Source organism: Chenopodium quinoa, unplaced genomic scaffold (genome assembly GCF_001683475.1).
Source record: "Chenopodium quinoa cultivar QQ74 unplaced genomic scaffold, ASM168347v1, whole genome shotgun sequence".
NCBI lineage: Eukaryota > Viridiplantae > Streptophyta > Magnoliopsida > Caryophyllales > Amaranthaceae > Chenopodium > Chenopodium quinoa.
In genome coordinates this window covers 374,123-400,712 of record NW_018743987.1, presented here as the reverse complement: position 1 = coordinate 400,712, position 26,590 = coordinate 374,123, and positions in this window count along the sequence as shown.

Below are 26,590 nucleotides of genomic sequence, written 5' to 3'. Positions count from 1 at the left end.
GAAAGGAGGGAACGGGAACATCTTCAAACTGGAAGTGCGCCAGCAGGCGCACCGCCTGTTCGGCAGCAGCTGACTGATGGGTCTGCTCCCATCACAAGGAACGAACTCATGACCTTCATGAGGGACTTCAAGGGAGAAATTCAAGAGTTGATCAACAAGAAGCCGCCTGCTCTGGACAAGGAGCAGTCGGCTAAGAAACCTTCCACTTCACTGAAGAGGAAGCCAGTTCAAGGGCGAGAGGCGACTCCTCATCCTAAATCTAGGAAGCGGGAGCCGACTGCCCTTGATTTCACAAAATACCGTTTTCCTACTCCAGGAAATAGGAAATCTGTTCGTCATATTCAGGCGGACGGGTCGAGGAAATCATACACAGACGCTCGGCTACTGTTAGAGCAGAAGAAGAGTGACCGATTGTCAGAGTCGGCCTCTACTTCAAACTTCCAAGACAGTCTGCGAAATACCTCAATGAGGCATACGCAGTCGTATCATGAGAGTCAGTCAGGCGGCACCTCCCGTCAGTCCGGCTTTCATAGCGACCAGGCAGTACCAAACTTACCGTTTGTGCCGCAACAACAGTATTTTTTACAGCCACCTCCGTTTGGTGGACATGCAGCAAAAAACGTCCAACCTATGGACTGGCAGCTAGAGTTGCTTAGACTTGGTGAACAGCCGTCGACCTTCTCCAAGGAAATTACTGAAGCCGCTCAGCCGACCATAGTGAAAAATGTATTAGTAGGCGCCTATGACGGCACTACTAACCCAGAAGACCATCTTATGGCCTTCACCAACCTGATGTACCTTCAAGGGTTGGATGATCCCACTTGGTGCAAGTGTTTCCCAGCGACTCTCAAAGGAATCGCACAACAATGGTTCGACAACCTGCCGACTGGTTGTGTAAATAGCTTCAGGACGCTTGCTTACTTATTCACCTCCAACTTCGCCATGAACATCCCTGCGAAGAAGACGACCCTTGATTTAGGAACAATTCAGCAGGGCGAGAAGGAGGGGCTTCGTTCTTACATCAGGCGGTTTAACCTGATGAGAATACAGATTCAAGGGTTACTGGATGAAGTAGCCTATACTGACTTTTTCAGAGGTCTCAAGGACGGGTCGACCTTCAAATTTGATTTGGTCCGAAAGAGGGTGGCGACTCTTCAAGAGGCCTTGATTGAAGCGGAAGCCTATATACAGGCGACTGATCTTTGTACGGTAAAACAGTCGGACGGGAAAAGGTCCGACAAAAGAGAAAGACGACAGAAACAGTCGTCAAACAAAGATGAGAAGAGAAAAGAGGTCTGGGCGGCTGATTCCTCTAAACAGCCGGCCTAGAAAAAGAAAAAAGAATTCAAACCATACTCCCCAAAGTATGCGTTTAACAAGGATAACCAGTTTATCCTAAAAGAAATCAAGGGACGGATCTCAATTGAGAAGCCGGTCCCCATGAAGGGTTCTGCAAACAACCGGAACCAAGAAAAATTCTGTGCTTATCATGAAGATGTTGGTCATCACACCAATGACTGCATCAGTCTCATGCGGTATCTGGACCGCCTGGCTGAGCAAGGTGATCTTGACACTTATGTCAAGAAATCTACGGGGAACACTTCCTCAAAAAAGCAGTCGGCCAAAAAGAATCAACAGGCCGACAGCTCCGATACAGATGATGCAGTCGTCTACACCATTGCAGGCGGCTTCTCAGGAGGCGGCCCCACTATTAGGGGCAACAAAGACAATATCAGGCGGTTAGATGTAAATTCCGTTCACCAAGAACGACCCTCCAAATATTCATTTCCTGAGATTGTCATTACTTAAGAAGATCTAGGAGGGGTAAGAGGGCCGCATGACGACCCTATCGTTATTGAATGTAAAGTGGCCAACCAGAGAGTTGGCCGAATCCTCATAGATACCGGAAGCTCCTCAGATCTCATCAGTAGCAAATGTCTGTCGAAACTAAAATATCAGACTGATTGCATACATCCGGCATCCCACCCTTTAGTAGGGTTTGGAGGAGGAGTCGTCCACCCAGTGGGACGAGTGGATTTACCCATCCGCCAGGGCGAAAAAGGGGAAGGACGACACATGGTAGTCCGGTTCCTGGTAGTAGAAGAACTCTCGGCCTACAACATGATTCTGGGACGACCAACCCTGAATAATTCCAAGGCTGTTATAATCCCATCTCTTATGTTGCTCAAGTTTGAGAGGGATAATGTGACAGTCGGGTCCCTAAGGGGAGATCAGAGGATGGCTCGAGAGTGCTATCTCTCGGATGTCAAGCCCACTGTTAAAGCCACTGGGTCGAGTGGTGGAAAAATAGACCTTGACAATGTAAAAAAGAGTGCGCCTGTTCAAAAAGCAGGCGGCAAGAAGAGAAAGGCATCCCAGACAGGGGCCGCAAGACAAGACAGAAAATAGCAATCATTGGCAGAGGAGCGGTCGGATGAATTCCGCCCTCAGCCAGCTGGTGAGCATACGGACCTGATCCTAGACGACTCATGTCCTGACCGAACAGTCAAAGTTGGGACGACTGCTCTGAGAGTCCTAGGTGACGACTTTCACAAACTATTGAAAGAATACAAGGACATCTTTGCATTCGAAGTCCATGAAATGCCAGGCATTAGTCCTGATCTGGCGGTACATAAACTGGCCGTGGATCCGAAAAAGAAGCCGGTACGGCAGAAGAAGCGGAACCATGGCGAAGAAAGAAGTCAGGCGGCAGCCGTCGAAGTTAAAAAATTACTTGATGCAGGGTTCATTCGGCAATGTTACTTCCCAGACTGGGTTGCAAATGTGGTGCTTGTTAAAAAGCCGAATGACACCTGGCGAATGTGTGTAGACTACACAGACTTAAACAAGGCGTGCCCCAAAGACAGTTACCCTCTGCCTAAAATTGATAACCTGGTCAACTCAACAGCCGGCCATGCTTTAATGAGCTTTATGGACGCCTACTCTGGTTTCCATCAAATTCCTTTATGGAAGAAAGATCAGGAGAAGACGACCTTCGTCACTGATCAGGGGTTATACTGTTACACGGTCATGCCGTTTGGTCTTAAGAATGCCCCGGCTACCTTCCAGCGAATGATAAACACTGTGTTCTTTGATCAGATTGGGAGAAACGTCGAGGCATACATTGATGATATGATTGTCAAGACTAAACTTCAGAAAGATCATCTGTCGGACCTCCGAGAAACTTTCGCCACACTCAGGCGGCACCATGTCATGCTCAATCCCAAGAAATGTGTCTTTGGAGTTGAGTCTGGGAAATTTCTCGGATTCCTTATCAATCAGAGAGGAATAGAGGCGAACCCTGAGAAGGTGCAGGCGGTCATTGACATGCAGTCGCCTCGTACCATCCGAGAGGTTCAGAAGTTAACAGGTTGTCTGGCGGCCTTGGGAAGATTTCTAAGCCGATCAGGCGACAAATGCTTATACTTTTTCCAGGCAATTAAGAAAAAGGCAAGGTTTGAATGGGGGCCAGATGCTGAGGCCGCCTTCCAGAAATTGAAAGTTCACTTGCATTCTTTGCCGAGGCTGGTCAGCCCTTTGCCCAAAGAAGTACTCTACATGTACCTGGCCGTCTCTGATCATGCGTTAAGCGCTGTTCTCCTTGCTGAAAGAGACGGCTGTCAGCTCCCGGTCTACTTTGTCAGTCACGTACTGAAAAATGCCGAGTTGAGGTATCCCTTAGTGGAGAAATTTGGTCTTGCACTCTTCATGGCTGTTAAAAAATTGAAGCCCTACTTTTTGGCACATGCAGTCGTCGTGTATACAGATCAACCTATCAAGCGGCCACTGACCATCATGGAGTCGTCAGGCTGAATGATCAAATGGGCCGTAGAAATTCAGAGCCTCGAAGTTACTTTCGAGCCTAGAAAAGCAGTGAAGGGGCAAGCCTTTGCTGACTTTATTGTTGAGATGACTCGTCCCCCTGACTCTCAAGTTCCAGACCAAGTCTGGAAGGTATATGTGGACGGAAGCTCTACTTCAAATGGTTGTGGAGCAGGCGTCATATGTCAGTCGCCGGAGGGCGACAGGTACGAGTATGCTCTACGCTTCAGTTTTCAGGCCTCAAACAATGAAGCAGAATATGAAGCTTTACTAGCCGGAATCCGCATGTGCAAGGCGGCAGGGGCAAGAAAAATAGACGCCTGTTCCGATTCACAATTGATAGTGAGTCAGTACAATGGCGAATACGAAGCAACCCATCCGGCCATGATCAAGTATTTACAGGCGGTCCGACTAGCAGTCGGCTCCCTTGAGGATTTCCATCTGATCCAAGTGCCGAGATCAGAAAACAACCAGGCGGATGCACTTTCAAAATTAGCATCATCCGCCTCCTGTGATACTCCTCGAACTGTTTTTTTGGAAGTAATGGTTAGGAGAAGCATTGAGGAAGAACCTATTGCAATCCTAGACAGAAGCTCAACCTGGATGGATCTAATCAGGGCATATCTGACAAATGGTACCCTGCCGGATGATCATCAACAGGCAACAACACTGAAAAAACGAGCAACCAGTTTTGAAATAATAAAGGGAGAACTTCACAAAAGGGGGTACCTTCAACCCTTCTTAAAGTGTGTTACTCCAGAAAAGGGACGAGAGATACTAGACGATCTTCACTCTGGTTACTGTGCTTCCCATATAGGCGGTAGGACGCTTGCTCAACGGGCAAGGCGGCAGGGCTACTTTTGGCCTACTTTAGAAGCAGATGCGATGGTGATGGTGAAAAAATGTGACAAGTGCCAAAGGTTTGGCAAACTAATTCACCGTCCGGCTACTGACCTCACTACCATTCATAGCCCACTACCGTTTGCTAAGTGGGGCATGGATATTCTGGGTCCATATACGCCTGCTACAGGGGGAAGGAGGTACATACTTGTTGCCGTCGAATACTTCACTAAATGGGTAGAGGCGGAGGCTGTAAAGGGAATCAAGACGAAGGATGTAATTTCATTCATTTGGAAAAATGTCATCACTCGGTTCGGGGTTCCCATGTCTATGGTTTTTGATAATGGTCCCAAATTTGAGACGCCTGTTCTCAAAAGCTGGTTGGGTGACCAAGGAATTGCACACTACTTTGCATCTGTCGGCCGTCCACAAGCAAACGGCCAGGTAGAAGCCTTTAATAAAATCATCTCAGACGGTCTCAAGAAAAAGATTGAACGAGCAGGCGGCCTATGGGCGGATGAATTACCACATGTTCTCTGGGCCATTAGGACGACTGAAAAAGGGGCGACTGGAGAAACTCCATTCCTCCTAACTTATGGTGCGGAAGCTGTTCTTCCAATAGAACACTACGAGCCGACTCTTCGAGTAATGCTATATGACGAAGAGGCAAACTGGGAAGCCATGCGCCTGGCATTAGACTCACTTCCTGAAAGGAGGGGAAATGCTGTCTTGCGCCATGAAATTTACCGCCTGAGAATGACTAGATCATACAACAAAAAAGTACACAGTCGTCCACTCAAAGTGGGGGACTTTGTACTTAGAAAAATGGAAGCAGTTGGTAGGGCTAATGAGTCTGGCAAACTAACTCCCAACTGGGAAGGACCCTACCGAATCTGTGAAGAGGTCAGGGACGGTACCTACCGGCTGGAAACACCAGACGGACAACCGTTGCCTCGAACTTGGAATGTAGATATTCTTAAGAAATATTTCTTTTGAATGATGTAAATAATCAAGGGCTACTTAATAAAAGTTTGCACTTAATATTCAATTTTGTACTAAGAGGGGCACGCCTACTAACAAATAGTCGGCTACTCTCCATGTTTAATTTTTATTCTTACTTAAGAGGGGCATGCCGTCTGTACCTTTACAGTCGTCTACTCTCCATTGAGAATTTTACTCTCTTCAGAGGGGCATGCCGCCTGTACCTTTACAGTCGGCTACTCTCCATAGAAGAGGGCCGACTGGTTCCAAACACACAGCCACCCCCCTTATACTTATCTAACAAATATTAGGGCCTGGCCGACCCTGTGCCTAACAGGCGGCTACCCTCCTTTTACTTAGCACCTACGTTCACCAAGAACTAACCAAGGCCACAGGCCGAATGATCAGACCAGGCGCCAAACCAACTGATCAAATCTTCAAAACTAATACGACCTGTCCCAACATCATAGCAGGCGTCCGGCGACATCCCTCCGGATGAAATTCGTCGCAGAGAGAAGCTCCCTTTTGGGTGGAACATTGCTCTATAAACTAATTACACAGCACCTATACGACTGCCCCCAAGGGCAACCACGTAGCCGTTTTTGAGACAAGGATAACTGTATCACTAACCAAACCAGTGGTAGCAGTTGACATATGAGTCAGATGACCGCCTGTATTACTTGGGATAAATGCAGGGGGTACCTCTTGAGTTAATAGCCAACAAACATTGGCGAATCAAGGGGTCTAGCCGGCCTCCGCCTCCTGGTACCTCTACTTCTCAAGCAAGAGTGACGGCGACTGAGTAACACCAACGTTAACTCATAGTCACTCCTTCAAACTTAGTATGGAACCTAACAGGTTTGAGTAGACCGCCTGTTTTTTGGCAAACAGGGGCACTCAAACCCTTATTCCTACTAGGTAACCACTCGGGTTAATAGCCAACAAACATTGGCGAATCAAAAGGTTCAGCCGGCCTCCGCCGCCTGGTGCCTTTACTACTCAAGCTACAGCGTGACGGAGACTAAGTAACTCCTATGTTGACTTTAGTCACTCCCTCAAACTTAGTATGGAGCCTAAAAGGTATGAGTCGTCCGCCTGTTTTTAGCAAACAGGGGCTCTCAACCACTACTCCTGCTAGGTTAACAACCTATGAGTTAAAAGCCAACAAACATTGGCGAATAAAGGGGAACAACCGGTACCCACCGCTTGATACCTCTACTACTCAGTTACTTGGCGACTAGGTAACAATCATGTTTACTTGGTCAAACCACTTTCCTACTTGGTTAATTTTACAATAAAAGGACCGCCTGCCTAAAGGGGATCCAGTCTTTAAAATGGTTCGAATACCGATTGGATAAATGGCCGACTGATTGTCTAGCGTGGAAACAGACAACCAGTCGTCCAGGGGCATAGGCGGCGTGACTAACTATCCGTACCTGTCTGCAACTATCGGCCATATAAAACAGTCGGTATAGTGTACAATTGGATATCAGAATACTTGAACAAATTTGAAGCAAGACAAAAAATTCATTAAAAATAAGCCGGTCATTAAAGACCGGCAAAATATTCAGAGCCCCGGCCCCCTGGCCGGGTAAATACAAAACAAACGGCACGCAGGCCGTGGAAAGAAGACATAAAGCTTAAGAAGGGGGCAGATCTTCAATATTAGTTGCTGCCGCCTGGTCAGCACTCTTCTTGCTGGACTCGGCTTCAGCTGTATCCTTCTTTGATGCATTACCCCCAAGCGGCACAAGCGCCACTACCGGCTCCTCCTCCTCCAACGCTTCCTCCAACGCCTCTTCCTCAGCAGCCGCCAGGATCTCTTGATTATATGTGTTAGAACACTGGCGGTATGTTTTTTCCCATGAGGCAAAGTCGGCATTGGGGAAGAGGCGGCCCCAAGTCATGCGCTGGATTTGAGCAGAGTCTTCCATCATTTCCCGGACCAGCTCTTTCTTTTCTTGCTCGGCCTTTTCCGAGAGCTCCTGAGTAAGGCTCTTCTCCTGGGTCACCAGGCGTTCCTTTACGTTGGCCAAAGATTTCTCCAAGGCTTCGTATGAGGACATCTTGTGGCGAAGAGGTCTCAGCTCGGCCTTGAGGTTGTTGATGGTCGCCTCCAGCTCGCCATTCCTCTTCTGGGCCGCCTCTAACTGAGCCCGAATAGCGGCGGTAGCCTGCGCCTGATAATAAAGAATATCAATGGTCAGAACTTCATTTTGGGCAATTTGAAACATTGCCTTATCATAGTCAGAGGCGGCCATAGCTTTTGCAGCCTTTACCTCTTTGTTCTTCTGGTCAAGCGGCTTGCGAAGGCCGTTCACTCGGAGCAGGGCCTAAGTAAAAAGGGGAACAGGCGTCAGTTTCCAAACAAAAAAGAAAACAGGCGTCCTGGAATTCAAAAACTCAAAAATAAGCTAAGTATACCTCAGCAAGGACCCCAGCAATCCCGTCTAGGTCAAGGGTGCCGACACCCCTGACCGCCTCCCTTTCAGCTGGAGGAACGACCTTGATCATAGACTTGGCCACCTCGACCAAGTCAGGCTCCTGAGGGCCGGCTGCATCAAGCATAAACAAACGGATTAGACCTAGTAAAAAAGGGAGCAAGTCTAAAATTTACAAGGACAACTTCATACTTCTAGGCGGCCCAGCTGGAGTTTTAGAAGAAGTGGCCGGCTGTTTCTCAGCCCCCGCATGTTTCCTGGCAGAACCAGGAGAGCTCGCAACAGTCGTCCTCCGGGCCTTGGGGTCCGGCTGTTGGGAAGAAGAAGCTCTTGGAGCGCCCGTCTAAAAAAGAAGAAAAAAGTTATTATATGCATAAACACAACTCCAAAAAGAGGGTGAAAGGTTCGAAGCCCACCAAGGGTGCCCCCTTGTTGGGGGAGTCGGTTGAAGCTTGTTGCATGATGGAGGCCCGCAACATGGCCGCCGCAGTCTTGGAGGCGGTAATTTTGCTCATGGCGTCCGCTGCAAAAACAAACAGGAAAGTTAATAAAAGTTATAACAAAAATGCACGGAACAACAGAGTATTCGACAGGCCGACTACCTCTTGAGGACCGACTGCTGAGGCCACAGGCGGCCAAAAAGTACTCGTCGTAGAGCCATTTGAAGCTCGGGACGCAGTGCAGGGGTACTTGCTCTCGTACCCCTGAAGTAGAGTCGACCCTCGACTCTACTTTAAAGAGTCCTTTATCCAGGATCTCTTTCTTAGCTTTGGGGGGAACAGGCGGCATGCTGCGGCCGCCTGCAAGAAGGGGCGGATTCCTGTTCCACCTGTTGAGGCGCTTGTTCAGCTCTGTGTCTGAACTCTCAATGATGAAGAAGGTGCACCACCAGTCCTTCCATTTGTTTGCTTTACCTCTTGTCATGAGGTAGCCCCTGTGGCTCGTCAATTGATACCAGCCGGTACCGCCTGCCTTAGGGGTCCGGCTGAGGTAGTTCATGTGGGCGAAAGCCTCGAAGCTCGGCTCCACCCCGTGCAGTTCGCACCCGGCCACATAGCCGAGTACGTTGACCCAGGAGTTCGGGGCTAACTGCCATAACCCCAACTCATACCCATCCAAGATCCGCTGAACAGCCGGATGTAATGGGAAGCGCAGCCCAGCCTTGATGGCCGCCTCGTAGCAGCCAAAGCAGGCGCTATCATAACTGGTACCAGCCGGCCAGACGACTGTGTCTTCTGGATCCGGCACAAACACTAAAAAGCCGGGGCCCATTGTGTGGTTTGCGATAAAGCTCTCCACTTTCTCTTGCATGGCTGTGATCCGGCCCCGAGGTACCGTGCAGTAGTAGGGGGTATTTTGCTCTCGGTAAGAGGCGGATGGCTCCGCCCAATCGTCCCCCTTCTCAACTGCGTGAGAAAGCCTCGCCTCTTGCAGGCGACTGTTTTTCTCTTCTGTGTCCAGAGAAGCATGGCCAGAAGAGCTAGACTCGGAATCGTCCTCTGACGAGTCCGAAGAGGACGACTCCTCCCCTCTCCCAGAGGGGCCCACCTCCTCTCCTTTAAAAGGAACAGGAGAGAATGAAGAATTGTCAACTGTGAAATGGGAAGGGGTCACTTTGATTCCTCCCTCAGAACAGCCGGCTTTCAAGCTGCTTTGTTTCACTTCCACATCTGGCGTCTGGTCAGATGTTTCACTAATCGGCACCCTGTGGGAGGAGCCGTCTGAATTTGAGATCTTGACAGTCTTTTTTGTTCTGGCCATCATGCTCTGCATAGACACAGATACAGTCGGACTTTGTATAAAGGGCAAAGATGGGTCCGGAAAAGGGCAGGCGACACTCCTAGTCCTAGATTCAGCCGTCCCCGGTGACCGACTGATCACTAACCTAGGTCGTGTCGTGTGCTTCCGTGGTGCCATTTCAAAAAAGAATAAAATAAAGAGAAAATTAAGAGTAAGAGAACCGACGGTTACCTGAACGAGTGACGTTGATGGAGTTCTGAAAATCTTATGCAGTCGGCTTGTCAGAGCAGGCGGTAGGCAGAAAGGGTCCAAAATGTCAGAGCAAGTTCAGGGGTCCGAATGTTCTCTCACAAAGTTCTCAAGTGTGAAAATGACTGAAGTCAACACTCCTTTATATAGGCGAAGTGAGAAGGCGAAGGGTCACTTCCAGAATTCAAAATTTGGGCGGGAGAATCTCTCGGCCTTTCGCCGAGTGACACCTGTAGCAGGCCGTCGCCTGTTACAGTGCGACACCTGTCACAAGTAACACGTGACCAGTCACGTGCCACCTGTGAGGGGCAAATGATTAGGGGATTTTGCTCCCACTAATTACCATTTGACAAGTGGACCAATCAGATTCCGCCATGTGTCCGTCACATGGGCCAATAGGAGCCTGCCACGTGTCAAGCAATGATCCGTCCACCTTAGACCAATTACGACACGACACGTGTCCTTCCCATGACACCTGGGATAACCGGCCACCCAGGCCCAACTTCCGAGGGAAGCCCAATCAGCCCTAGGTTAACCTAAACCTAGGATTGGCACGTTTCCCAAGGTTATAAATACCTCCCTTAATCCTCATTAAGGGGGAGGACGGAGATAACAGGCTGATCACGCTAACAAAGCAGATTACCTACATTAAACACTCTCACCTAGAGAGACCCAATCACTTTAATTTCCGCATTAATTACTCCTTAATCAAGTACTAACTTGACCGTTGGAGGCGGAGCTCCCACCACCAGGAGTCTCCGTTGTTTTGCAGGTACAGGCGTCCGGTTCCAGTCTCGGAATTGTAACTCTCCCGCAGGACATCAGAAAACCCCGAAACACATCACAACCATTAAATAGAACAAGATCCAACAACTGAGATTACTCCAAGAGTAATGGCAAAAATGTAAATTTATACTCAAATAAAACCCCCCCTAAAATTCTAAAACCCACATATTCAACCCTGTTCAAGTTACCCGCTTCTTTCTCTCCATAAGCTTGACTTTCTCTCTCCTCTTGTTCTTAGGTAAGTAATTCAATTCTTATAATTCAATTCTTTATACTCTTATGTGATTTTTATGCGATTTTTGTTAGTTTTTGAAGTGATTTTTTGCTTCGATTTTTATGCGATCTTTCGATTTTTATGCGATTTTTTGCTTCAATTTTTTTCTGCGATTTTGTTTGATTATGTTCTATTTTTGATTATGTTTGCTTTATGTTTGATTATGTTCGATTTTCATCAAGCATTGGTTTGCTTTATGTTTGATTATGTGGAGTGCTTTTTTCTTTGATGTGGAGTGCTCTTTTCTTTGATGTGGAGTGCTAAATTTATTGATCTTGATTGCTTGGATTGAATTTGTGTGTATTATTAGTGTTTTATTTGAAATTTATCTGAATTTTTGCAGGTTCATTATATTAGGTTGAAAATTATGGATGGACAAGCAAATAATGAAGCAGATTTTTTTTAATAACTTGGATGTTATGTACAACATGTTCCAAAATCGTAGAACATGGTTGAAAATTTTTGAACATGTATGTATCAAATTAGAACATGTTTGTAGGAAATCAAGGGAAATTAATAAATGAGGATGTAGATGAGTAAAATTTGATAAATAATTTGGATCATTTGATAAATAATTTAGAACAAATGAGTAAAATTTTGGAACATGTTCTGATTTTTCTAATGGGATGTCTAAAATCATGTGTTCTAAATATTTAATCATGTGTTCTAAAATTTTAATCAATTGTTATGAATTTTTATTCACATGTTCTAAAATTTGCTTTATATGTTATAAAGTTTTAGTCCAATGTTCCAAATTATGCTCTAAATAATCAAGTAAACTTCAGTCTTAAATTTATGCTCTAAATAATATCTTATGTTCTTTTTAATTATGAGTTCTAAATATTACATCATATGTTCTAATTTTTTTTTCATTTATTCTAAAAATTTTATTTACTTGTTAAAAAATTTAATTTAGACAATATGATTAAAATTTATTACTTAAATTCTTAATTGTTGAATACATGAGTAATATTTTGACATTAATAATTTAGAACATATAGGTAAAAATTTGGAACATATGACTAAAAATTTAGAGCATATGACTTAAATTTAGAACATATAAGTTATAATTAGTAATCATGCATGTCTATTGTAGGTTTCCGATGTGATTTCAAAATTTTAATATAGACAATATGATTAAAGTTTATCACTTAAATTCTTTGTTCTTGAATATACGAGTAATATTTTGACATTAATATATAGAGCATATGGCTAAAAAATTAGAACATATGACTAAAAAATTTAGAACATATGAGTTATAATTAGTAATATAATTATGCATGTGTGCTGTATGTTTCCGATGTGATTTCAAAATTTTAATTTAGACCATATGATTAAAATTTATCACTTAAATTCTTAGTTCTTGAATACATGAGTAATATTTTGACATTAATAATTTAGAGCATATGGGTAAAAATTTGGAACATATAGAGTATTAACATATAATAAATTGTATTTTTATATTCTTGCATAACAATGAAGTAGATAACAAGAAAGACAAGACAAGCTTATATATTCGAATACAATCTTTTAGAAAAACAGTTTTCAAGTGAAGGCTTACAATTTAAAGTATAATTATACTGTATAAGATTGTACATGCTATTTCTGAAATTATATTACAAAATATTTTCTTTCGCCCATTTTCGTGATCTTGAAGATATCTCGTGATGTAGCTCATTTTCTTTGTGTGATAATATTTTAGCAGAAAAATCCACTCTCAATTTCTTCATTTGATTGATCTACAATATAATAAGAGAAAATCATTAGACTTTAGAACATATGTATAAAAATTTAGAACATATGTATAAAAATTTAGAACATATGAAAACGAGTAATACTATAAAATGAACTTACATCGTTCAATTTTAATCCACTATCCCACTTGGTATCTTTCTCACCATGATATGTTTCCATGTGTTTAAGCAAAAACACGCCGCAATCATCTTTGTTATCACTGGTCTTTTACTCATTTTTAATGTCCTAGTTTTGAAACTAGAAACCTCTTGATCGCATTTTGATCTCTTGGTTGACAAGAAAACATGGCAAAAAACTTTCAACTAAAAATTAAACATTAAAATAAGTATTAGAAAATGACATACGAAGTATAATTCCAAAAATCAGTAAATATTAAGAATGTATAAGTACACATGTTAAGAGCATAAGTACTATTTGGAACATGATTTTTTTTTTTTAAATTTAAAACATATGTATTAAAATTTCGAACATATGACTAAAAATTTAGAACATATGAGTTATAATTAGTAATCATGCATGTGTGTTGTATGTTACCGATGTGATTTCAAAATTTTAATTTAGTCCATACGATTAAAATTTATCACTTAAATTCTTAGTTCTTGAATACATGAGTAACATTTTGATATTAATAATTTTGAACATATGGGTAAAAATTTGGAACATATGACTAAAAATTTAGAACATATGACTAAAAATTTAGAACATATAAGTTATAAATAAAAATCATGCATGTGTGTTGTAGGTTTCCGATGTGATTTCAAAATTTTAATTTAGTCCATATGATTAAAATTTATCACTTAAATTCTTAGTTCTTGAATACATGCATTGGCGGACCTAGTTAATGTCATGGTGAGTCATATGACTCACCAGTGAGGCAAAAAAAAAAAATAATTCAATTTATTTAAAAAAAAAAACCATCACCCTTTCGGACGGTCCAAGATGCCAGTAGTCACAATGAAAGAAAAAGAGGAAGACAATCATGAAAGCTTTCCTCTCGTGCTTCTGTAAAGAGAAGAACCCTATCGGCGTTAGACCGGGTTACAGAACTGACGGAAATGGAAGTAGATGTTTTGGGGGCAAGTTGAGTCTTGGAGGACTCAAAAGGATGGCTGCCATTAAGCCCCGGATGTAGGTGAGGTCTAGTGTCATAACCTTGATGGGGAATTATAGAAGCGTTGGAATAGGAAGGTTGATGGCCTTGATGGGGATACACGGCCAGCTTTGGAAAAGATAATAAAGGTTTGGTTGGTTATAAGGGAGGGAAGCAGGATAATGCTTCAAGTATGGGAGGAAAAGCTTAAAATTTAGATTTAGAAAGCTTTCACATTTGGAAAGGACTAGTCATTGGAAGTTCAGGGCTTTTCAACGTGAAGTGTCTTCACCATGTGTTTTTTTTTTTATTTTTAATTTTTATGGATTATATATTAATAAATGTAAGTTCATAGTTTTCATTTAAATTTCACGGCTTATTTAATAAATTTTGGTTCATAGCTTACGGGCTAATACACACCCACGGGCGGATTTGGATGTTGTCTTGGTGAGTCATATCACTCACTAGTCTACCCAAAAAAAAATTTATTTGAACATTTGGTTGTATTTTATACTTTTTGAATATTTGGTTGTATTTTTAGTATTATTATTTGATTGTTTGGTAAAAAAAATTTATTACAAGTTTTATTATCAATTTTGACTCACCGGACGAAAATTCCTAGGTCCGCCACTGAATACATGAGTAACATTTTGATATTAATAATTTTAGAGATATGGGTAAAAATTTGGAACATATGACTAAAAATATAGAACATATAAGTTATAACTAGTAATCATGCATGTGTGTTGTAGGTTTCCGATGTGATTTCAAAATTTTAATTTAGACAATATGATTAAAATTTATCACTTAAATTCTTAGTTCTTGAATACATGAGTAATATTTTGACATTAATAATTTAGAACATATGGTAAAAATTTAGAACATATGACTAAAAATTTAGAACATTTGACTAAAAATTTAGAACATATAAGTTATAAATAGTAATGATGCATGTCTATTAATTTTTTTTTAAAGCATCTGATTTAGAACATATGAGTATAATTTTAGTACATGTGATTTTAAGATTTAGAATATTGAAATAAATGTTTGGAACATCTGATTTTAAGCACAAGTAAATGAGACAGATAGATATTACCAAATTCTTCGGTTTGTTGTTGTATCTAGCACCTACAAGATATCGCTAAAGTTCAACAATGGCAACCTTATCCCATTTCATTAGCTTAATGGCTGGCTGTACAAAGGCCAACACTGCATGAATTTCTCTGGTTTCTTTACATTTTCCTTATAACCTCGTGTAATACTATAATAATCATAATCATTAACCATCAAGACAAACACCAAGCGTCAAACAAACCCTGTCATGATACTATATATCCTGCAATACTAAACAAAATTCTAGTAGAAAACATAAGAATGTGATTAAAATAAGAATTAAAGTAGAATTAAATTTAGAAAATACAAGTAAAGTTTTAGAATATATGAGTAAAATTTTAGAACATATCTAACATGCATAAAAAAATTGAATTGTATCCATTGATGATAACCAACCTTTGAATCTGATCATTGTTTATAGCTTCTAGTAAAGTTGACTCCACAATTGGACTTCTAGACCACTGATCGTCGGTTTTTACAGCTTCATCATCATCACTTTTTTTTTTGACAAGTGCTTCATCACCATCTCTATTTGAAAAAAAAGAGTATGTTAGAAGCTTAAAATAGAGATAAAAAAAAACATTTTAGAGACTCACACACTACAGCCTACAGTCACTTAGAACATTTTTTTTTTTTTGAGAAATACAGTCGCTTAGAACCTAATAACTCGCAAGCATACTATTTTACATCCAAATCTTGTTTGATTTGGTAGTCAAACATTCATACCATAAATTTGTATACGAGAAATAGGCATGTAATAAAAGGGCAGAGGGAGTAATAAATTTCCTATCTACAGGGGTCAGACCTTTACCTTTTTGACCTTCAAAAAGTGTAAATACAGCCCACTTTCTCCAATTGTCTGATGGCTTTGTTCTTGCTAATTCCCTTGCCGTGTCAATTTTCCATTGAAGCGGCTTCACAACTTTAATCTCATAATCGTTTCCCTTTAATTGCGGCTTCTGGGTTTTCTCTTCTCCATAACTTTTGAGGTAAGGTTTCCTTTCATGTAATTAATCATTGAATATCAATTTTAAATCTAGATGTAGACATCTACTTTTGGCCTCTTGTGTAATCCCCCGTATTTTTAAATATTTTATAAATGAAAATTTATTTTATTTATAATATTTATTTGTTATTTTTAATAATTTAATTTCAAAAGTTTCAAATTATTAATCTGGGTCGAAAATTATTTGAACAAATTATTTTATGCACCTTTATTCTACAATTTATGTCCAATAACACAAGCCTAACCCATTTGTTTACTTAATCGAACCATTATTTTTATGAGGCCCAATCTTTCTTTTTACCCTACAATAATTCTATCCTATAAATACCCCATGAATCTCCGAAAATTTCCCACACAAAAAGGTTAGTCTTATTTTCATTCTCCTTTGTTTCATTATTTTGCTTAATGTTAATTTAATTGTTTTGGGTTTTGATTTTAGTATAAAGATTATATTTTTAGTATCAAATTATATTTTTATGGCATAAAGATTATAAATTTCTGATTATATTTATGTTATAAATTTCATATTTTATGAATTATAAACCTAGGGTTTCAATTTATTGAAAATCATGATTTTAGGGTTTTTATGAACAATTGATTTAGGGCTTTTTTATAGTAATGATGTTTTGAAATTTTGGTGATTATAACTACTGATTAGTTTAACTTAATTCCTGATTATTTTGAACACGTAGATTCGTGTTTTAATTTTTAGATTTTCGTTCGTTAATAGTAATCCCGATTTAATCCCGATCAGATTCTAAACTCATCCGATTTTGATAAAAAAAGTAGTGTTTTCCATGTGGAAACAACGTTGTAATAAAGACTCACTACCTTTGGTAATGAGAATCACCCTCTCGTGGCCAAATTCAGCCTCTAAATATGATTTTCGGGCAGTTTTTGATTTTAACGAAGTTTTTTTTATACTTAAAATATTATCCTTGAGTTTGATTAATAAAATTAATTATGTTTAAATTTAATTAAGCATAAATATATGTTTTTATTGAAGTTTTAAGTGTTGGAAATAGTTTCTAAGTACTACTTTTGATGTTTTATAAAGAGGGTTTAATCACCCATTAAAAAGGGAGATTTTTAGGGGGTTTTATAAAATTTTCAGATTTTAATTAGACTTTGAACTTGCTGTAATTTCATGTATAAGAGTGTATTTTAAGGTTTTTATAGAGAAAGTTTTAAAGTGTTGTTTGATTTGGATTTTGAAGGTTTTAAAGTAAGTTAGTATTGTTGTAAATTTGATTGACTGGGTATTGATTGAGATGTTATTATTTGGCTTAGGAGAGGAGTTTATTGAAGGTGATTTCTAGTTAGTAAAGTGGCATACCAATTCGTTTGCTCAAGGTACGTACAAGTTACGAAACCTTTCTTTTAGGTGCATGTTTTGAGGACGACGGATCGAGAACTTAGTATCATGTATAGGGATGACTGAGTTAAATTGTTTGGTTATACATTGTGAATTTCGTATGACGTGCACTATTTTATATTGCAAGTATTATTTGTGCTCTAATTATGCAAGGTGCGCTTAGAGGCAAAGGTATATGATTGGTGTAATGATTAATTTATTACTCATTCATGATTATGCAAGCAGGATGAGTAAAGGAAGAATTTAAGTCTTCTAAGACGAGGTTAAGGTTTTGGGGTGCCTTATGCACTCAAGGTGTTTATACACCGAGGTAGTAAAGGAATAAATAATAAATGTTGCTTGCCACTAATAAATCAAGAATTGAAATTGAAAAGTTGTTTTACTAGATTGAATTGATATTGGATTGATTGTATTGTTATGCATATGAGTCATCACCAAGTCTAAACCTGTAAATCACGTAAAGTGCAAGATGGATGAGCAATAAAACTCTGGATTGGTGCACTTCTGGAGTAATGACAATCAGGGGTTGGGGTACATGGGGTATTAGTCGTGTACTTTTCTCGAGGCCGTCTGATCTACGAGTCTCTTATTTCAAATATTTTTCAAAACTAGGAGTTAGGTGAGATCTCATACTAACTACGGTCACGGAGTCGCGCCCGTGGTCGTTGGATGTTTATTGATGTTTCCGAAAGGAGGCATGGGGTTTTTCTTATATTGATGTTCCAAATGGAGCATGGATTGGACAACCTTGTCTATTGCGTAATCCAATGAATAAAAATAATGATTTACCTATTATTAATTAATGGAGTCTTCGTAATATAAATAGTTGATTCGTGTGTTGAGTCTATAATTTAATGATGCATGATGATTAATTATTAGTAGCATGTTATGGATTTCTTAATTTATTTTGCAGCTTGTATGTATTCAGCTTTGCTGATTGCGTGCTTTGTGTGTCTTTCTTTGGTCATGGCCTTCGCCTTTCAATGACCCTGTGACGATCCAATTTTTACACTTGTAATATTGGGGAGCAGAATTACCACAGGTTCTTACACATGTAGCATTCATCAGGGTTGTCAGATCTTGAGTAGAGAGTTGGTTGTTTGCATTTTATTTCTTTTGCAAGTTTGAATTTATTTTAATTCGATTTTATTCGACACTATTTCTTTTGGGTTGAATTTATTTGAACACTGAATTTAATCACTTACTACTTTTATTGGGTTTTGAATAAGGGCCTTAATGGTTCCAAGTTGTATGACTTAATTTGGTTTTATTTGTTGGTTTTGAAACTTATTTATACTGAGTTAGTTTTTTTTCGCTGCTGTTTTCTGATAAAGCCTTAACGTTTGAACACGTGGCGGTAGCACGCCAGTATTTCTCTTGAATATTGTTTAGGGTCCTCACAGGTTTAAAGAGAGAATTATTGGGGTGTTACATCTTGTCCCGACAGAAAGTGCTATGACAATAAATAAAGCCATCTTTATGTTGGATCAACGTGAGGAAGTCTTATGGACAACTAATTAAATCACAAAAATGCATAATAACTAGCCAAACCCAAAACAAAATGAATTAAGGTCCAAGTCGACTAAGCCCGATCATAATTAGGCTTAAGCCCGAAGTTAAACCTAATTATGACGGATTTAGAGGTTCCTAGGTTAAAAATCAATGTTGCCATAGAGAAATTCGCGCGCATCTCAATGAGTCATGTTTGTCTGGCGCTCGCAACTCACAAGGTTGCGCGTGACAACCAGCATAACCTTTAGTGATGTGTTTCTGGAAGATTCAGAATTTCATAAAAATATAAAATCAAATCTTATCATAATACCGCGCGCAAGACATCTAGTTGCGCTGCCATGAGTAGCACCTAAATCTCTTACGCGCGCTACCCATTCTAATGCGCGCGATACCCATTCCCCGAAACCCTAAATGCAACCATTCCCTATAAATAGAGGCTTCATATGAGGCTGAAACAGACATAAATGAACCTAAAACATTGGCAGAAACTTTTGTGAACTTGTGAACTCTTAACCCTCTTGTCCTAAACACTCACCCCCTCAATACTTGTTACTACGGTGGAGGTTCCCAAACAAGAAGGAGTCCATATATGTTCTAAACGAAGATCTAGCAAGGAGAAGTGGTAAATTCCTAAGCACTTAAATCAATCACCTTTTTTTTTTTAATTTTTTGTTTAAATAACTTTTAATTAATTAATTAGACTTGTTTGATCACTTTAAATGAACTTTAATTTAATTAATTCCTCCCTAAAAGGGAACGTTATTTTAGTACCCTCGCTCCCAAACTCATTTTTGGTATACATAGACCAATTTGGGCAAGGGTAAACTTACGATTTGTGCTAATATCCCTTGAACTCTACTTGAAAGAAAGGCATGAACGAGGTTTATGAGTTTTAAAACTCATTGGCGACTCCTAATTGTTTCTTACAAAAAAGTGTAATGATGGAATCAATTCTAATTCAAGGTCCCTCAAATAGTCAAGAATTCAAAACCTAATAAACCCTAACAAGTGTAAAGTTCTAGGCTTTGAAAGGGCCGTGGGCATTTAAGGAGAAGGATCCCCTACGATGGGCTTACCTTCTTACAGTGGCGACTTCATTGGGGACTTAGAGGTTACAAGATTAATTTTTAGTTATAGTCCAAGGTTTCCAACACTAGGTTGCCTATGAGTTGTAACGGGAATTAACTTGGATACCTCTAGTTAGAGAGCGAGACTTGAACGCATAATATCTTCCTTTTTAAAAAAAGTAAAAATGAAAGAAGCAACGTAACATTGCATCATGCATAAACCATAGCACACTATAACCTTTGGGGATTGGCTCATTGACTAGGGGTTTCCAAGGCTAGAATTTACATGGGAACGTTAAATTTGCACAAATGTTGTTGCAAATTGGAGGGAATTTTGGTAAAAAATTAATATTAATAGTTATTGGAAAAAGCAAATGGGGTGAACATTTTGGGACTAAAATTTGTCCATAAGGACTATCAAAAGGGGACGGAGGGAGTATATGTTATCTTTCAAATGTGTGCACTCATCAGTTGTATGCCCATGGTCCTTGTGAAATTGCACCACTTGTTGGGATCACGATTTATGTTCACCATTCTGGGCGGTCTTTGCAATTTATCGTCAGCTTTGTTCACGCTAAAGATATGGGACCTCGAATGAGTTAGCAGAGTGTACTTATTGAACCTTCTAGCCTTGGCTCCTCGCTTTTGGTCTGATCTCCTTATCCCCACCGTTTTGTCTACATCCCTGCGACCTTGTTCAGCACTACTGGGCTGATCCCCCTTGGTCAGCCCGGGTGACTTCAGCCCGCTTAAATGGGTCACTTGGTGCTTTTCTATTCATTATGGCTCTGTCAATCTCATCCGCTTTTATGAACTCATGCGCTTTAGCCAGCGTTTTGAGGCTCTTTCATCCAATGTACGCTCTGAATGGTGAGCCCGGTAATAGGCCACTCTGCATTGCGAGCAGCGCTACTTCCCGGCTCATGTTCGGGATGGTTGTTGCTTCTTTGTTGAATCTGGTAATGAACTTTCGTATGGGTTCATCTTTTCCTTGAACCAATGACATCAGTTCGGTGGTCATTTTTGTACAATCCACCAGCGTGTCAAAGTGTTCCATGAACATTCACTTCAACTGATTATAGGAGTAGACGGATCCCTTAGGGATGGCCCCATACCATTTTACTGCCAGCCCTTCCAAGGTTTGCAGGAATGCCTTACACTAGACTGAATCTGTCATAGTGTATAATACCTTATGATTCTCAAATGTTGAGACATGATTCAAAGGCGGCGTGGTATCATTGTACTTACAACTGGTGTAGACACCCATTTGTGTCTCCCCAAAACCAAACCCAGTGATGAGTACCTTTCACGTCGAATCATAATCGAATGGAGTGAAGTGTGGAAAGTTTAGTGTTGCGGATAGTTTTAATTTCTTTTCTCCTCTCCCTGTTTTTGAAAACCTATTTTAAGAAAACAGCCAATCTATTTTGGTTGGTCAACGATATGGGTCCAATAGTGGTGTTGTTGGATAGGGCTTGAAAAGAGATTTCCAACGATATATTATAAGCCCAATTCCGATGAATATTGAGGAAGTTATGACCAAATTACTAAACTGGGCCTGTTTTGAGCCTTATACGATGCCCAATGATCTAGAGGAGGGCCTAAGATGGATTTATCATTCCTAATGCAATTAGGAATGGTTTTAGTCTTCTAGATTCTTCTAGAAGGTTCTTTTCATTCCAAATTCAATTAGCATTGATAAATTGACTTTTGTTGACTTTTTTAGAGTTTTAATCAGAATAAAAGAATGTTTTTAAGGAAAATACGATTTTATCCTCCTGTACGTTAAATTTCTATCTGATTTTAGAAAACGCGTCAATAATTAAATTAGCGCCAAACACCAGCATTAGTGCCTGACGCTAAGCTTGGCGCTTGGCGCTAGCGTTAGTGCCCGGCGCTAATGTCAGCATTTGGCGCTAATCTAATTTTTTGCGCGTCAGAACTCTGTTTCGATTTTCTATCTTTTTGGCTGATTTTCTCTATAAATAGCCTTCTAAAAACTCCGTTTTCATTCACCAATTCTCACGAATTTCCACCAATTCTAATCAATTCTTATTCTTTCTAATTCTCACCAATTCTCATCAAGAAATTCTTGATATTCTCTCTCTCTTTTCTAAACTAGCCTCTTCCCAAAATACAAAATTTCGCATTCACAAGACCTAGATACACCTAGTCTTATTCGAAGTTACCTTCGCCCTAGACGTGAAAGGTTTTAATTTCTGAGGGTTTGGTCCCAAATCTCTCTTTCAATAATTATTATTTAATTTAATTGTTTGATTATATTTTCCTTGAAGTTACTAACGTGTGTATTTTTTTATTAGAAAGAGGTACGAGGCATTCAAATAAGTACTTTAATGGTTTTTATTGATGTTATTATGTAGAAATCATGCTCAGGTTGTTATTATGATTCCTAATGTTATGTTAGGGCCTTTTGAACTTCCTAGTATCATGTCTAGGGTAACTTTAATACCAAGTATGATTAAAAGTATGATTCCTTTTATTTTCTTCCTAATGTTTATGATTGTTAGTATCATGTTAGGGTTAAATATATGATTTTTATTGCTTAGTGACATGCTAGGGTTTGTTATTAATCTTGTTAGTATCATGTCTAGGATCTTGCTATTATTATGCTTTATTTTTAACATGATTCATGATTATTTTTATAATCATTTGATCATGATTATTTTATGATTGTTATAATTATTATTATGATGACTTATTATGTTATTATTTATTGTTATTTCTTGATCACGCCTTTTATATATAAGGGAATTTTATACTTGTAATCACGCTTAATAAGATAATTAATAATCTTGTTTAGGTTTAATATGATTATAATTTAAGTGATCGCCAATAATAGATTTATTTGTGCATTAAATTCAACCAACATAAATTAATAGGTTTAGGGTTAACCTGTTGATTGCATGTTAGTCAGAAAGCGCACATGAATACGATCAGAATAAAGTAGAGGCCTATTATTAGGGCAGGTTCAATCTCTTTTAGATTGGATTTATACCTTCATCCCCGAACTACCAGTCATGGTTCCAGACCTATTGGAGTTGACGATCTCCTGGATCGTTAAGGGGTGTAACCTTCACCTCGTGAACGGTTTACAAGTTCCTAAAACTTGTTGGCGACTCTTTTGCTCTATCTTCTATCCCTTTGGACGCCACCGTACTTTAGTGTATGATCATAGTGGGGTTCAAGCTAGGGGTAACGCTTGAAATATTCCCTACAGTTTTTGGCGACTCCACTAGGGAGGATTTCTACTTTAATTCTTGAAATTTATTTCGGCAATGATTTAGAGTGAGTAAATAAACGCGAAAAGTTCTAAGTATTTCATGTGCGTAATTTTGATTAACATTATTGTCATATGCATAAAAAAGATCTCATTGGAAAGACCATTCTTAATGAGTTAAAATATAGGATTTTTACACGTAGGAAATTTGAGAAATATCTTTCGCAACTAGGATCGAAATAACACTACGCGAAACTGGAAAATTTTATCGAGCACAGAAAGCTGCTGAGGCATGTAGGAACTAGCGTCAGCAAACAAAGATTAGCGCCAGTATTATGACCTTAGCGCCAAACAATAGCCTTTGTCGCCAGGCGCTAAAGCCAAAAGTTGGCGCCAGCCTCTGTTTGCTGGCGCCAAGTTCTTCCAATATCGAGCCAGAAATATGCGTTCTAATTTCGACCGGTTTTTAGCACTGTTTGCTCAATCCTACTTCCTGATTGAGTTTTTCTCACTTTTCTAAAACCCATATGTGTTCTAAATATGGATATAAGCCTCTTGTAATTCATGCTCCATCTACCTGATTGAACGCTCTGTGCAACAAAGGGTACATCCGAGAATGTTGAATTCACCAAACCATGGAAGCGAGTTTTTCTAAACTCGCGGTGTCCCATCCACTCGCGCCAACCCTTCACAGTTAGGCTTCCGCGCGGTGCATCCGGACAATTAACCATGGACCCTCTTTGAATAACCCATATATCGAACTTTAGAGAACTAGAGCCATGGTTAGGTTGCAAACTCATTGCATCATATTGTTCCTACTTGACTACTTGTGCATCTCTTACTTGTGCATACTTATTATGTGACTAAACTAACCGTTTGGTTTGACTTGTGTTTGTAAATAAGTCTTAATAAACTAATTAATGACTAAAGGACTTTGCTTAATTAATTAATTAATTAATTTGATCTAATAAATATGTCTAAAATCTAGTCGTAGTTCCTTTAAGTCAACATGGATTCTTATTCCCGTATACTGCACGAGTGTTAACTTGTTTTAGTCATAACCGGAGTTCTAGGAAGAACTACGAGTCGTACAACCTATAAATCTGTAGCCCCGAGTTTTATCTTTAATTTGGCGTTAGTTTCATCCCAATCAAAGTCACAGATTAAAAGTTATGACTAAAATACCACAGCCTATCCAGTTTAATGCATATATGTGAGGTCTTAACTTAGTCTTTGTTCGAGTCTAGTCACATAGTCTAGCCACATGGTCATGACACGAGTATTAACATGTAACCTACACTCAATAAACTCACTAGTATTAGAACACACTTTGAGTATATGTGACCATAACCATGTCTTAGGTTCATGCATGAGTCGGTTTTTTTCCGTCATTTGAGTTGGGGGTACATTCTATTCCTAATTTTTTCATATCTCTCCATCTACATGCTTTCTCCATATCACAACCTTCATTATTCCTACCTTCTTCCATCCATTCATGTTGAATAGAGTTTGAGTCAAATAATTAACAGTCGATATCCCTAATTTCCCTTTCCACAGTACTTGGTCAAGGAGAGAAGGGCGATTAATCAAGGACATCCTCTTTATTCAAGTCTTACTTTTTGATAAACCAATTCGTCAATAGAGGAAAGCTAAAAAGTTAATGGCAACTCAAGAAGAAGTCAACGAACTTAAGAATCAATTGACTACCGTGACTGTGGCATTGAAGGTTTTAACCCTCAAAATCAATGACCCTATGAAGCAACAACAGATGGACCTCATGCAAGAAAGTTTAAGCAAGTTGTCTAGTGACTACAAGTTTCAAGGCATTAGCTCACAAGGGGTCTCGGTGGACAAAGATATTCTTCCGTAGAAGTTCAATGCCAACGACATCCCGAAATTCAAGGCAACTGACAACCCTTATTTTCATCTAAGAGCTTTTGAAACAATAATGAGTATTAAGGGTATTGATAAGAAAGTGTTTCCCTCTATATTTTCTCTATCTCTTGAAACCGTTTGCCAACAATGGTTCTTCTCCCTTGACAAAGAGAGAACCTTTACTTGGGAGTCAATAGTGAACGCTTTCATTGATAGGTACAAGTGCAATATTCAAGTTGAAACCGATTATAGACAACTTGAGATGCTAAGACAAAAAGAGAATGAAGGCTTTACTTCTTTCTTTAATAAGTGGAGGGAAACTTCCGCTAAGATGATTGAGGTGCCCTCCGAAAAAGAATCTGTGAGGATGTTTATCAAGAATCTCCAAGAGAAGTATTCGAAGCATTTAAAATATTAACATAATTTGAATACTTTCAAAGACGTTTATGACATCGGAATTGAAATCGAAGATGACCTCGCAAAGCAAAAAGCTAATAACAATAGTAACCACGGTGGCTGGAAAGGAAAGAAGAACGACAATCCTTCTTCTTCCGAAAACGCCCATCTAGTAATAATGTTAGTACCTTTGACCATAACGGTGTCTTAGCCATGGACAATCAAGGATATAAAAAGAAACCCAGGAGAGAACTCAAACCCATTGGAATGACCTACGATGCTTCTTTCGACCGTCTTTACGATCGAGGATTAATCAAACCTATTGGTCCTACCGAGGATCAAACGCCAGAAAATCGATCTTCGAGATGGAATCCCAACTCCTATTGAAAGTACCATCAAGGAAACGGTCATACCACTGATGAATGCTACAGGTTTCAAAATCTCATTCAAGATCTCATAGAAGCAAACAAGATCCCATTGCCTCTAGCTAGTGAGAAGACTAGGTGATGATGAAGCAAACAACACAAGACAAGAGGCGAGCTTCAACGACAAGATTTCATGACCACTTCTTTTTTCTTTTTTATTTACCATTTCCCCAATAAGTCTAGCATAGGCACCTTTTTATTCTCCTTAGATTAATTTTGTAGATTCTTTCTTTTTCCTTTAATAAAATGAGCATTTATTTTCTTGCATATGATCATTTCATTACATTGCATTAAAAAAAAAATCCATGTCAAATTAATCACAAGGTATACCAATGATTTGAGGCACCCCTTGTAGCCACATCATATTACCTTTCACCCTTCAAATATACGATCCTTTCTTGATACACAACTTTGAGCCTCGTCTAACGATAGACCTTTCTTTTTTTTAACCCGTATCTACCTAACCTTGGGATGGGATAGTGTTACTTATGCAATTTTCAAAGAACAAAAGCTTGAGTGATTCAAAAGATCAAAATAAAATAAAATAATAAATAAAAGTGTACAAAAGGGCAAGTGTTCCAATGTCTTTGACACGAACACGTCTC